At 45.5% G+C, this 14,851-nt stretch overlaps 1 long non-coding RNA gene across 1 annotated transcript; it reads right to left on the reverse strand.

The window, feature by feature from the left end:
• Positions 1-360: 360 nt before the first annotated feature.
• Positions 361-9,719, reverse strand: LOC130274075 (uncharacterized). Its single transcript, XR_008844236.1, has 3 exons — positions 9,629-9,719; positions 7,072-7,163; positions 361-560 (listed from the first exon to the last, which is right to left on the reverse strand). It is a non-coding gene; the product is annotated as an uncharacterized LOC130274075 (long non-coding RNA).
• Between the last annotated feature and the right edge of the window lie 5,132 nt (positions 9,720-14,851).

Below are 14,851 nucleotides of genomic sequence, written 5' to 3' on the forward strand. Positions count from 1 at the left end.
GAAAGGATGCAAATATCAGTGAAATTTTACCAATAACATAAAGTAGAATATGTCACGAAAAAACAATCTCGGAATCAGAATGATAAGTAAAAGCATCCCAGAGTTATTAATGCTTAAAGTGACAGTGGTCAGATTTTCAAAAAATGCCCAGGTCATGAAGGTGAAAATGGGCTGGGTCATGAAGGGGTTAATAAAATGGTTAACGAGGGCTTGTGGGGGAGTGTTTTTTGGAATAAAAGCTTTTTAAACGTGTTGTGGTTAGAACCATTGTTACTGGCCCTCCCCAACATAAATAATGCCGGCCTGTTACCGCCTAGTCCCAGGAGCGCCATTTTTGACGCTCCGGGCCTGTTGGTACTGTTGGGGTTAGCGCTAGCAGTTTTTTACTTAGTAATGGATTCCGTCTATAAGACGGCTTCCACTACTAAGAAAGTAAAGTAAATTTAATTTAAAAAAAAACAACAACAAGCCCTCTTTAAGCATTTTATTAATAATAAAAAAAATAAACCACTGGTCATCATAGTCCACTGAAGACAAAGAAGTCCTCTGCATACACGGATCTGAAATGAGAAGAAAAAAAAAAGTTTAGTACATTTAGGGATAAAAAAAAGTAGTAAAAACTTTTAAGAAACACAGAGGAGAGGAGGTGGGGTTTTCCAGTGGTGTTCTGAAGTTATTTAATGTTTTTTGCTTATAGGGGTACTCCAGTTGGAAACTTTTTTTTTTTTATCAACTGGTGCCATAAACTTAAACAGATTTGTAAATGACTTCTAATAAAAAAAATCTTAATCCTTCCAGTACTTATTAGCTGCTGAATACTACAGAGGAAATTCTTTTCTTTTTGGAACACAGAACTCTCTGCTGACATCATGACCACAGTGCTCTCTGCTGTCACCTCTGTCCATTTTAACTGGTTAACCACCATGGACATGTATACTCGTCCAATGACCTTTAACCAGGTATGACGCGGGCTCCCGACTCTAGCCCACGTCATACCGGCCGGCCCTCAGCTGATGCCGCGGGGATCAGATCAGCCAAGATGGCGGACGGAGGTCCCCTCACCTGCCTCCCGGGGTCTTCTGCACTGATCTGCCTTTCAGCAGACCAGAGCAGAAGATCACCAATAATACTGATCAGGGCTATTGTCACGATGCCGGCTGGCAGGAGGTGGATCCTCTGTGCCAGAGAGGGATTGGCGAGGACCGCGCTAGTGGACCGGTTCTAAGCCACTACAGGTTTTCACCAGAGCCCGCCGCAAAGCGGGATGGTCTTGCTGCGGCGGTAGTGACCAGGTCGTATCCACTAGCAACGGCTCACCTCTCTGGCTGCTGAAGATACTGAAGAAAGGCGAGGTACAAGGGAGTAGGCAGTAGCAAGGTCGGACGTAGCAGAAGGTCGGGGGCAGGCGGCAAGGTTCGTAGTCAGGGGAGATAGCAAAGGTACTGGTACACAGGCTATAAAACACACAATACGCTTTCACTGGCACTAAGGCAACAAGATCCGGCAAGGGAGTGCAAGGGAGGAGACTAGATATAGCCAGGGAACAGGTGGGAAGCAATTAAGCTAATTGGGCCAGGCACCAATCATTGGTGCACTGGCCCTTTAAGTCTCAGGGAGCTGGCGCGCGCGCGCCCTAGAGAGCGGAGCCGCGTGCGCCAGCACATGACCGCAGGAGACGGGAACGGGTAAGTGACCTGGGATGCGATTCGCGAGCGGGCGCGTCCCGCTGTGCGAATCGCATCCCCAACGGGCATGGCAGAGCAGCGCTCCCGGTCAGCGCTGACCGGGGAGCTGCAGGGAGAAAGACGCCGTGAGCGCTCCGGGGAGGAGCGGGGACCCGGAGCGCTAGGCGTAACAGTACCCCCCCCCTTAGGTCTCCCCTTCTCTTTATCGGGTAACTGCCTCCCCTGGGATGAGGACACCGGGAAAGGATGGAGGGATTCCTCAACGGCAGGCAGAACCGCAGGAGTAGGAATGGGGAGAGAGGGCAGAGGGCGAGACCTGGCACGGGGCAGTGTGACACCAGGACGAGGGCCATGAGGGGACACAGAAGCTTGCCTGATGGAACTGGGAGGGGGGGAGGGGCATTTCCTGTGGCAGGCAGAGTCCTTAATGACCTTAGGGGGACCGGATACTGAGGGAACCACAGAGTCACGGCAAGGGTTACTGGGAACCGGTCTTAGACAGTCCTTGGAACAAGAGGGCCCCCAACTCTTGATCTCCCCAGTGGACCAATCCAGGGTTGGGGAATGAAGTTGAAGCCAGGAAAGTCCAAGGAGAATTTCCGAGGTGCAATTGGGGAGGACCAAAAGTTCAATCCTCTCGTGATGAGATCCGATGCTCATTAGAAGGGGCTCCGTGCGGAAGCGTATGGTACAATCCAACCTGGCTCCGTTGACCGCGGAAACGTGGAGTGGCTTGACAAGACGGGTCACCGGAATGCGTAATTTATTCACTAAGGATTCCCGAATAAAATTCCCAGAAGCTCCAGAGTCCAGGCAGGCCACGGCTGAGAGGGGAGAGCTGGCTGAAGTGGAAATCCGAACAGGTACCGTGAGACGTGGAGAAGCCGACTTGGCATCAAGAGACGCCACACCCACGAGAGCTGGGTGCGAGCGTGCGTTTCCCAGACGTGGAGGACGGATTGGGCAATCCACCAAAAAATGTTCAGTACTGGCACAGTACAGACAGAGATTCTCTTCCTTACGGCGATTCCTCTCTTCCAGGGTCAGGCGAGACCGATCCACTTGCATGGCCTCCTCGGCGGGAGGCCTAGGCGCAGATTGCAGTGGAGACTGTGGGAGAGGTGGCCAGAGATCTAAGTCTTTTTCCTGGCGGAGCTCTTGATGCCTCTCAGAAAAACGCATGTCAATGCGAGTGGCTAGATGAATGAGTTCATGCAGGTTAGCAGGAGTCTCTCGTGCGGCCAGAACATCTTTAATGTTGCTGGATAGGCCTTTTTTGAAGGTCGCGCAGAGGGCCTCATTATTCCAGGACAATTCTGAAGCAAGAGTACGGAATTGTACGGCATACTCGCCAACGGAAGAATTACCCTGGACCAGGTTCAACAGGGCAGTCTCAGCAGAAGAGGCTCGGGCAGGTTCCTCAAAGACACTTCGGATTTCCGAGAAGAAGGAGTGTACAGAGGCAGTGACGGGGTCATTGCGGTCCCAGAGCGGTGTGGCCCATGACAGGGCTTTCCCGGACAGAAGGCTGACTACGAAAGCCACCTTAGACCTTTCAGTGGGAAACAGGTCCGACATCATCTCCAGATGCAGGGAACATTGGGAAAGAAAGCCACGGCAAAACTTAGAGTCCCCATTAAATTTGTCCGGCAAAGACAGGCGGAGGCTAGGAGTGGCCACTCGCTGCGGAAGGGGTGCAGGAGCTGGCGGAGGAGATGATTGCTGATGAAGTTGCGACTGAAGTTGGTGCACAATGGTGGACATTTCTGACATCTGGTGGGTTAGATGGGCGATCTGTCGGGCTTGCTGGGCGACCACCGTGGTGATATCAGAGGCAACTGGCAGGGGAACCTCAGCGGGATCCATGGCCGGATCTACTGTCACGATGCCGGCTGGCAGGAGGTGGATCCTCTGTGCCAGAGAGGGATTGGCGAGGACCGCGCTAGTGGACCGGTTCTAAGCCACTACAGGTTTTCACCAGAGCCCGCCGCAAAGCGGGATGGTCTTGCTGCGGCGGTAGTGACCAGGTCGTATCCACTAGCAACGGCTCACCTCTCTGGCTGCTGAAGATACTGAAGAAAGGCGAGGTACAAGGGAGTAGGCAGTAGCAAGGTCGGACGTAGCAGAAGGTCGGGGGCAGGCGGCAAGGTTCGTAGTCAGGGGAGATAGCAAAGGTACTGGTACACAGGCTATAAAACACACAATACGCTTTCACTGGCACTAAGGCAACAAGATCCGGCAAGGGAGTGCAAGGGAGGAGACTAGATATAGCCAGGGAACAGGTGGGAAGCAATTAAGCTAATTGGGCCAGGCACCAATCATTGGTGCACTGGCCCTTTAAGTCTCAGGGAGCTGGCGCGCGCGCGCCCTAGAGAGCGGAGCCGCGCGCGCCAGCACATGACCGCAGGAGACGGGAACGGGTAAGTGACCTGGGATGCGATTCGCGAGCGGGCGCGTCCCGCTGTGCGAATCGCATCCCCAACGGGCATGGCAGAGCAGCGCTCCCGGTCAGCGCTGACCGGGGAGCTGCAGGGAGAAAGACGCCGTGAGCGCTCCGGGGAGGAGCGGGGACCCGGAGCGCTAGGCGTAACAGCTATGCCCTATACATAGCACTGAACAGTATTAGCAATCTAATGATTGCTATAAGTAGTCCCCTATGGGGACTGAAAAAGTGTAAAATAAATGTAAACAAAAGTTTTAAAAAAAGTGAAAAAAATCCCCTCCCCCAATAAAGTTTAAAATCACCCCTTTTCCCCATATTAAAGGAGTAATCTGGTGCAGAGTACTCCTGCTCCGTCCTGCCCGGGCTGCAAAAAAAAATGAAAATAAACCATCACTCACATTCCTGGGTTCCCGCGGAGCGCCACTACAGCTGATCGGTTTTCCGGTCCATCTTCTTCATATTTCCGTGTGAACGAAGCGTCACAGGCGCTCAGCTTATTATGGGCCGAGGCAGAACATCGCCGGCGATAGGCTGAGCGCCATGTGATGCTTTGTTCACACGGAAGTATGAAGAAGATGGACCGGAGGACCAATCAGCTGTAGTGACGCTCCGTGGGAACCCAGGAAGGTGAGTGATGGTTTATTTTCATTTTTTTTGCAGCCCGGGCAGGACAGAGCAGGAGTACTCTGCACCAGAGTACTCCTTTAATACAAAAAGCGTAAAAATACAATAAATAATAAACATATTTGGTATCACCGCGTGCATAAATATAAATACATATATAATGTTAATGATCCCGTACGGCGAACGGCGTTAACGTAAAAAAAAAAAATGTAAAGAATGTCTGCTTTTTTGTCACATCAAACATGCAAACATTTTTTATAAAAACGATCAAAAAGTCATATATACGCAAATGTGGTACCAAAACAAACTACAGATCATGAGACAAAAAATGAGCCCTCACACATTCCTAAATACGGAAAAATAAGAAAGTTAGAGGTGGTCAAAATAGGGTAATTTTAAACATACTGATTTTGTAAAACAAAGTTTGAGATTTTTTTTAACAGCAGTGTAATAATAGAAAAGTATGTAACCATGGGTATCATTTTAATCTTATTGACCCAGAGAATAAATACAACATGTAATTGTTACCACAACGTGTACAGTTCGAATAAAAAAAACCAAATTATCTAATTTAGATTTTTGTTTAAATATCCTTACACAAAAAATATTTTTTGGGGTTTGCCATACATTTAAGGGTAAAATGAGTGATGTCATTACAAAGTACATCTGGTCACGCAAAAAACAAGCCCTCATATGGGTCTGTGAATGGAAATATAAAGGAGTTATGAACTTTAGAAGGCGAGGGGGGAAATACAAAAATAAAATTGGCTGTGAAAATGGGCCTGGTCCTTAAGGGGTTTTCCAAAATTTCAAATCAAAAATATAAAAACATAATAAAAATAAACATATTTGGTATCGCCGTGTGGGTAAATGTCCGAACTATAAAAAAATATCATAAATTAAACTGCACGGTTAATGGCGTACATGCAAAAATAATACATAGTCCAAAATAGGGTATTTTTGGTCACTTTTTATACCATAAAAAAAATTAATAAAAAAGCGATCAAAAAGTCCGATCAAAACAAAAATGGTACTGAATAAAAATTCAGATCACTTTGCAAAATACCGCCCTGTACGCGGAAAAATAAAAAAGTTATAGGGGTCAGAAGAGGACAATTTTAAATGTATTAATTTTCCTGCACGTAGTTAGGATTTTTTCCAGTACGACAAAATCAAACCTATATAAGTAGGGTATCATTTTAATCGTATGGACCTACAGAATAATGATAAGGTGTCATTTTTACCGAAAAATGTACTGCGTAGAAACGGAAGCCCCCAAAATTAAAAAAAATTTCGTTTTTTCTTCAATTTTATCGCACAATGATTTTTTTCCCATTTCGCCGTAGATTTTTGGGTAAAATGACTGATGTTATTGCAAAGGAGAATTGGTGGCGCAAAAAATAAGCCATAATAGGTGCAAAATTGAAAGGGTTATGATTTTTAATATGTAAGGAGGAAAAAATGAAATTGCAAAAACTGAAGAACGCTTGGTTATTAGGGGGTCAAGAACTGAACAGAGTAGGAGAAAATCCCCATACAAAACATATGCTGCTCTGGACAGTTCCTAAAATGGACAGAGATGTCAGCAGAGAGCACTGTGTTACAAAAAGAAAATAATTTCCTCTAGAGTATTCAGCAGCTAATAAGTACTGGAAAGAGTAAGATTTTTTAATAGAAGTAATTTACAAATCTAAGTTTAACTTTCTTGCACCAGTTGATTTAAAATAAAAAAGTTTAGAGTACCCCTTTAAGTATGCTATAAAAATTGCATTCTGAAGTAATTTATTGTTTTTTGCTTATGTGAGCCAAACTTATCAACCCCCTGTAATAGTATGAGAAATACATCATACATAAGCAAAACCAAATTAAGAAAAAAATGACTACAGAACTAGCTTACCAAAGCAACAATGATAAATGTCCCCGTATATATATACTCACATGCACCTACCGAGGCAAACTGATCTGGGCAATGATGGCCGGCTCAGCCAATCACAAGCTGAGGCAGGACACCACTTATTTAGATTTTTTTTTTTATTTGAATGCGTTACAGGGGCTGTAAAGTTAGTGTAATTTATATATAGTGTCTGTACCTGTGTTTGTTGGCTGGTCTCACAATTCTTATGTGATCTTTGCCCCAATGTTCATTTTTGCAGCATACAGTCAGGTGTTGAAAGGTATAATGTCTAGTGGGAGGGAGATCATTCTCTAGAAGGCTGCAGGGAATTGTAGTTTCTAGCACAGCGCAGTAAGGGAGCTCAGCTGAGCAGCAATGGGTGGGGTGGCTGATGTGTGGGAGAAGAAAAGTGACCTCACACTTACCCACAAGGGATCATCCTGAGACTTGGGAAGGACCTCCAACTGGAAATAGCCATTTTCAGCAGTGTTGCTCACCATATATGTGATTAATGTTTCTATATACAATAACAAGCAAAGAAACAGATTAATTCTCTTACATGAGTGAAATGAAAGTCAACAAATTATTTTCTCTGAGCTCTTTCTGTCCTGTGTGATTTTATTCTGCTAATAGCTTCAATGAATTCTCTTCTATGTCATGTTTAAATGACTGTAAATAGAGGAGAAGGGATGGATATGGGGAAAAAGAAGTAAGAAAGGAGAGGTAACATCTCCACCACAGCAGAGCGATCAGTATTATATTATTATTAGATACATTCTCACTGACACTTACCGTATTTTTCGCCCTATAGGACGCACCGGCGTATAAGACGCACCCAATTTATAGGTGCAAAATCTTAAAAAATTAAGATTTTGAACCCAATAGTGGTCTTCAACCTGCGGACCTCCAGATGTTGCAAAACTACAACTCCCAGCATGCCCGGACAGCCGTTGGCTGTCCAGGCATGCTGGGAGTTGTAGTTTTGCAACATCTGGAGGTCCGCAGATTGAAGACCACTGCATAGGAGGTAATACTCACGTGTCCTCGCCGGTCCGGACCCGTCACCGCTGCCCTGGATGTCGCTCCATCGCTGTCGCCGTGTCCCCGTCGCTCCGGAACGTCTCTGCTGCCGACCGGGTATCCTCGCTCTCCGTTGCCCTCATCACGTCGTTACGCACGCCGACGCACGTACGCGACAACGTGATGACGAGGAAGGAGAGCGCCGGCCATACAGGGAATCCCTGAACGGAGAAGACACCGAGGAGGCAGGTAAGGTCCCTCCCGGTGTCCTGTAAGCACTAACCCGGCTATTCAGTCGGGCTGTTCGGGACCGCCGCGGTGAAATCGCAGCGGTCCCGAACAGCCCGACTGAACAGCCGGGTTAGTGTCACTTTCCCTTCAGACGCGGCGTCAGCTTTGATCGCAGCGTCTGAAGGGTTAATACAGGGCATCACCGCGATCGGTGATGTCCTGTATTAGCCGCGGGTCCCGGCTGTTAATGGCCGCAGGGACCGCCGCGATAGGGGTGTATTCGCCGTATAAGACGCACCGACTTTTTCCCCCCAGTTTTGGGGAAGAAAAAGTGCGTCTTCTACGGCGAAAAATACGGTATACTGTTATCTAAACATCTACATATACTATTTTCTCCTGACCATCCTCACACTATCTCTATTACTGTTACCACACATAACCCCTCCACCTATCCGTTTTTCTTTACACATTACACACACTACTGATTGTATACTCAACAGATACAACTACTGATACAGTTACACTCCACATCCCACAGTTATACCACACACTATACATACAATTGGTATATACTGTATAACATTCTATTCCACCAATACTATTTTTCGATATAAATCTATACCACTTCTCAGGTCTTAATACTATGTACTAATTCTCACACACTATACATAGATTCATTTCACCTACATAAACCAACCCACAGTCCTTGAGAACCTCGCCATTTCTCTACTTTCTATTTTTCTAAATATTTAAGGTGGGTTGAGGATACACCAGGTGAAAGTTCTCGGACCTCCGCACAGATTGAGTACATCCACATATAATTTATCTAGTATTATATTATTGTTACTAAATGTTACTAAATTATACATGTTACTAAAGTTAACATGGCAAGGCCTTAAAGGAAAACTGTCACATGTTCACTCCCGCACTAACCACAGGTACTGATGGATAGTGTGGGGGACGCTGATTCATATGGGGGGAGATTTATCAAAACCTGTCCAGAGGAAAAGTTGCTGAGTTGCCCATAGCAACCAGTCAGATTGATTCTTTCATTTTGCAGAGGCCTTGTTAAAAATGAAAGAAGCGATCTGATTGGTTGCTATGGGCAACTCAGCAACTTTTCCTCTGGACAGGTTTTGATAAATCTCCATCATGGTCTGCAATCGTAGTTTTTCTATATATGCAAATATGGCTGTAATTGGCACGGGCAGGGTCTTCAGGAGCCTAGTGGCACTGTGATGTCAGCACCGCCCGCTTATTAATATTCATCCCCCCTCCCTCCGGCTCTCCCTCTCCGCGCCACTCCTAACTGGTCTTCACTGTGTATGTGCCGCTTCCTGACATGCACAGTGAAGACCAGTTAGAACCGGCGCGGAGAGGGAGAGCCAGAGGGAGGGGAGATGAATATTCATAATCGGGCAGTGCTGACGTCACAGTGCTACTAGGCTCCTGAAGACCCTGCCCGTGCCAGTTACAGCCATATTTGCATATATAGAAAAACTAAGATTGTGGGCGAACGGCTGGATGGATCAGGGCAAGGTAGGGATCATATGAATCAGCACCCTCCTCACTATCCATCAGTACGTGTGGTTAGTGCAGGAGTGAACATGCAACAGTTTTCCTTTAATAGGGGTACTCTGGTGAAAAACTATTTTTTTAAATCAACTGGTGCCAGAACATTAAACAGATTTGTAAATTACTTCTATTTAAAAATCTTAATCCTTCCAGTACTTAGCTGCTGTATGCTCCACAGGAAGCTCTTTTCTTTTTGAATTTCTTTTCTGTCTGACCACAGTGCTCTCTGCTGACACCTCTGTCTGTCACATAAACTGTCAAGAGCAGGAGAGGTTTGCTCTGGGTATTTGCTCCTGCTCTTGACAGTTCCTGAAACAGACAGAGGTGTCAGCAGAGAGCACTGTGGAGCATACAGCTGATAAGTACTGGAAGATACTGGTTAAGATTTTTACATAGAAGTAATTTACAAATCTGTTTAACGTTCTGGCACCAGTTGATTTAAAAAAATAGTTTTTCACCGGAGTACCCTTTTAAGAGGGCCTCCAGCTGCCATGGAGACCGATCGACACCTCGCAACTGCATTGAGAAGGTGCCAGTCAGAGGTTTTACAGGACAAGCACCTGTCAGACTGCCCCCTAAATGGATTTATCACATTATTTAGGGGGTTAAATGACAGTCATCACTGATGTAGGTCTTTAGCAGCAGGTTTCAGCTACCAATAGCAGCTGGCACTCGCCGTGTATGGAGAAGTCTCAGCTCAGCTCCTAAGCCCGCTCTATACACCCCTTACTATCTGTATGGCGGTCGTAAAGGGGTTATTGCAAATAGCACCTGTGGATTTTGATTATTTTTTTTTCCTTTCCCTGGAAATCTATAGGGCCAGTTAAGCTCCAAATCTGCACAAATCATCCACATTTGGTGTAGATTTTTCCACAGATTGCTGTCACCTGTCCTATTTCCCAAGTTTACATTGACGATATGGTCAACCTGCCCTTATAGCGAAAATAAACATTTATAGAGTACATTCTACCTGTACTTGTGGATCATAGAGTTAAGCTGACCATAGATCTGAAGATATTTTCCTAATCTGACAAATGTTCTCATGTATTTTTTAATTTGGAATGTGTCCCACAAAAAAGAAAGGTCTGTTCACATTGTACACATTACACAGTCCATTTTGACCTTAATCCCTTAAAGGGGTTCTCCGGTGCTTACACATCTTATCCCCTATCCAAAGAATAGGGGATAAGATGCCTGATCGCGGGAGTCCCGCAGCTGGGGACGCCCGTGATCATGCACGCGGCACCCCGTTTGTAATCAGTCCCTGTAGCGTGTTCGCTCCATGTCTGATTACGGGCGACTACAGGGTCGGCGGCGTGTGATGTCACGCCTCCGCCCCCGTGTGACATCACGCCTCCGCCCCCGTGTGACGTCACGCCTCCGCCCCTGTGTGACGTCACGCTCCGCCCCTCAATGCAAGCCTACGGGAGGGGGCATGATAGCTGCGGGACTCCCGCGATCAGGCATCTTATCCCCTATCCTTTGGATAGGGGATAAGATGTGTAAGCACCGGAGAACCCCTTTAAGGGCGCAGTCATTTTTTACAAATCTGACCTGTGTCACTTTATGCATTAATAACTCTAGGATGCTTTTACTTATCATTCTGATTCTGAGATAGTTTTTTTGTGACAAATTCTACTTTATGTTAGTGGTAAATTTTTGTCGATACTTGTATCATTTCTTGGTGAAAAATTCCCAAATTTCTTGAAAATTTTTAAAATGTTTCATTTTTCTAACTTTAAAATTCTCTGCTTGTAAGGAAAATGGTCACGCCAATAGATTACATATTGATTCACATATACCATATGTCTACTTTATGTTGGCATCATAACGTTGACATGTTTTTATTTTTTGAAGACATTAGAGCAGTGGTTCTTAACCTTGTTGGAGGTACTGAACCCCACCAGTTTCATGTGCGCATTCACCGAACCCCTCTAAATTGGAAAAATAAAATATGATTTTTTCAAATTCAAAACATAGGAGGTATATATTTAAGTATATATTTATACATAGGTGCACAAAATGAACAAAACCATTAACCCCTTAAGGACCGGGGGGTTTTCCGTTTTTGCATTTTCGTTTTTTGCTCCTTGCCTTTAAAAAATCATAACTCTTTCAATTTTGCACCTAAAAATCCATATGATTGCTTATTTTTTGCGCCACCAATTCTACTTTGTAATGACATCAGTCATTTTGCCCAAAAATCTACGGTGAAACGAAAAAAAAAATCGTTGTGCGATGAAATTGAAAAAACGCAGTTTTGTAACTTTTGGGGGCTTCTGTTTCTACGTAGTACATTTTCCGGTAAAAATGACACCTTATCATTATTCTGTAGGTCCATTCGGTTAAAATGATACCCTACTTATATAGGTTTAATTTTGTCGTACTTCTGGAAAAAATCATAACTACATGCAGGAAAATTAATACGTTTAAAATTGTCATCTTCTGACCCCTATAACTTTTTTATTTTTCTGCTTATGGGGCGGTATGAGGGCTCATTTTTTGCGCCGTTATCTGAAGTTTTTAACGGTACCATTTTTGCATTGATAGGACTTATTGATTGCTTTTTATTCATTTTTAAATGATATAAAAAGTGACCAAAAATGCACTATTTTGGACTTTGGAATTTTTTTGCGCGTACGCCATTGACCGAGCGGTTTAATTAACGATATATTTTTATAAATCGGACATTTCTGCACGCGGTGATACCATATATGTTTATTTTTATTTACACTGTGTTTTTTTTTTATGGGAAAAGGGGGGTGATTCAAACTTTTAATAGGGGAGGAGTTAAATGATCTTTATTCACTTTTTTTTCCCACTTTTTTTTGCAGTGTTATAGCTCCCATAGGGACCTATAACACTGCACACACTGATCTTTCACATTGATCACTGGTTTCTCATAGGAAACCAGTGATCGAAGATTCTGCCGCTTGACTGCTCATGCCTGGATCTCAGACACTGAGCAGTCATTAGGCGATCGGACAGCGAGGAGGCAGGTAGGGATCCTCCGGCTGTCCTGCAAGCTGTTCGGGATGCCGCGATTTCGCCGCGGCTATCCAGAACAGCCCACTGAGCTAACCGGCAGTTTTTACTTTTAGCCACGTGGCTCAGCTCTGAGCGCGCGGCTAAAGGGTTAATAGCGCACGGTGCCGCGATCAGCGCCGCGCGCTATTAGCGGTGGGTCCCGGCTTCACTATGATGCCTGGCCCGCCGTGATATGATGCGGAGTTACCGTGTAACCCCGCGTTATATCACAGGAGCAGGACGAAGGACGTACCGGTACGTCCTTGGTCCTTAAGTGGCTAAAGAACAAAACCATTAAAACACATTAGGCGCAGGCAGTGTTCCCCCACACATTAGGCGCAGGCAGTGTTCCGCCACACATTAGGCGCAGGCAGTGTTCCCCCACACATTAGGTGCAGGCAGTGTTCCCCCACATTAGACAGGCAGTGTTCCCCCACATTAGGCAGGCAGCGTTCCCCCACATTAGGTTGACAGTGTTCCCCCACATTAGGCAGACGAAGTTCCCCTACATTAGGCAGACAGAGTTCCCCCACATTAGGCAGGCAGTGTTCCCCACATTAGGCAGGCAGTGTTCCCTCACATTAGGCAGGCAGTGTTCCCCCACATTAGGCAGACAGTTCCCCCACATTAGGCAGGCAGTGTTCCCCCACATTAGGCAGACAGAGTTCCCCCACATTAGGCAGACAGAGTTCCCCCACATTAGGCAGGCAGTGTTCCCCCACATTAGGCAGGCAGTGTTCCCCCACATTAGGCAGGCAGTGTTCCCCCACATTAGGCAGGCAGTGTTCCCCCACATTAGGTAGGCAGTGTTCCCCCACAGACATACAGCCTCCAGCCATATACAGTGTATGGCTGCAGGTTGTATGCCTGTGTACTGCCCACTTCAGTGCTCTGACCACCACTCCGGCTATAACAGTAGGTCTCGGGACCGGTGGTCGGAGCACCAAAGATGACGTGCTGCTGGTCACTTACGAAGCTGGCCAGCGCGCGTCTTCCTCCTTCTCTATCCTCTGGTCCTTGGCACCTTCGTTTCTATGGGCACACGCACGGGACGTCAGTGACATCCCGGCGTGTTCTATGTCCCGGTGGCCCTGCGTTTTTAAACTTAATAGTGAGTTAATAGTGATGGGGTATTAGGAGAAAAAGCCCCCCCAAAATTTGTAACCCCATTTCTTCTGAGTATGGAAATACCCCATATGTGGACGCAAAGTGCTCTGCGGGCGAACTACAAGGCTCAGAAGAGAGAGCAAAATTTGGCTTTTGAAGAGCAAATATTGCTAAATTGCTAAAATGGTTTTTGGGGGGCATGTGGCATTTAGGAAGCCCCCATGATGCCAGAACAGCAAAAAAAAAAAAAAAAAACACATGGCATACTATTTGGGAAACTACACCCCTCAAAAAACCTAACAAGGGGTACAGTGAGCCTTAACACCCCACAGTTGTTTGACAAACTTTTGTTAAAGTGGGACGTGAAAATGAAAAACTTTATTCTTTTCACTAAAATGTTGGTGTTACCCCAAATTTTTCATTTTCACAAGGGATAATAGGAGAAATCTTCCCCAAAATTTGTAGCCCAATTTCTCCTGAGTAAGGAAATACCTCATATGTTAACATAAAGTGCTCTGCGGTCGCACAACATGGCTCAGAAGGGAAGAAGCGCCATTTGGCTTTTGGAGAGAGAATTTAGCCAGAATAGGTTTTGGGGGCCATGTCACATTTATAGAGCCCCCGTGGTACCCAGACAGTGGAAACCACCCACATGTGACACCATTTTGGAATCTACACCCCTCATGAACTGTAATAAGAGGTGCAGTGAGCATTTACACCCCACTGGCATTTGACACATTTTTGGAAAAGTGGGCTGTGAATATGAAAAATTAAATTTATAATTTTCTCGGACCACTGTTCCAAAAATCTGGGGTGTAAATGCTCACTGCACCCCTTGTTACATTCTTTGAGGGGTGCAGTTTCCAAAATGGGGTCACATGAGGTTTTTTTTTCCCCCTGAGTTTAGGCCTCAAGTGTAAATGGCGCTCTTTCACTCCTGAGCTGTGTTGTGTGCCCACAGAGCACTTTACATCCACATATGGGGTATTACTTTACTCAGGAGTACAAATTCTGGGGGTCTTTTTCTCATTTTACATATATAACATATAAAGTATGAGGCAACACCAGCATGTAAAATGTTTTATTTTTTTACACTAACATGCTGGTGTACGCCCCAACTTTTCCTTTTCATAAGGGGTAAAAGAAGAAAAAGACCCCCAAAATTTGTAACACAATTTCTACCAAGTACAGAAATACCCCATATGTGGCACTAAACCTTTGAAACCTTGAAATGCGACAGGTTCC

This window comes from Hyla sarda, chromosome 5, assembly GCF_029499605.1.
Source record: "Hyla sarda isolate aHylSar1 chromosome 5, aHylSar1.hap1, whole genome shotgun sequence".
In the NCBI taxonomy this organism is placed as follows: Eukaryota; Metazoa; Chordata; class Amphibia; order Anura; family Hylidae; genus Hyla; species Hyla sarda.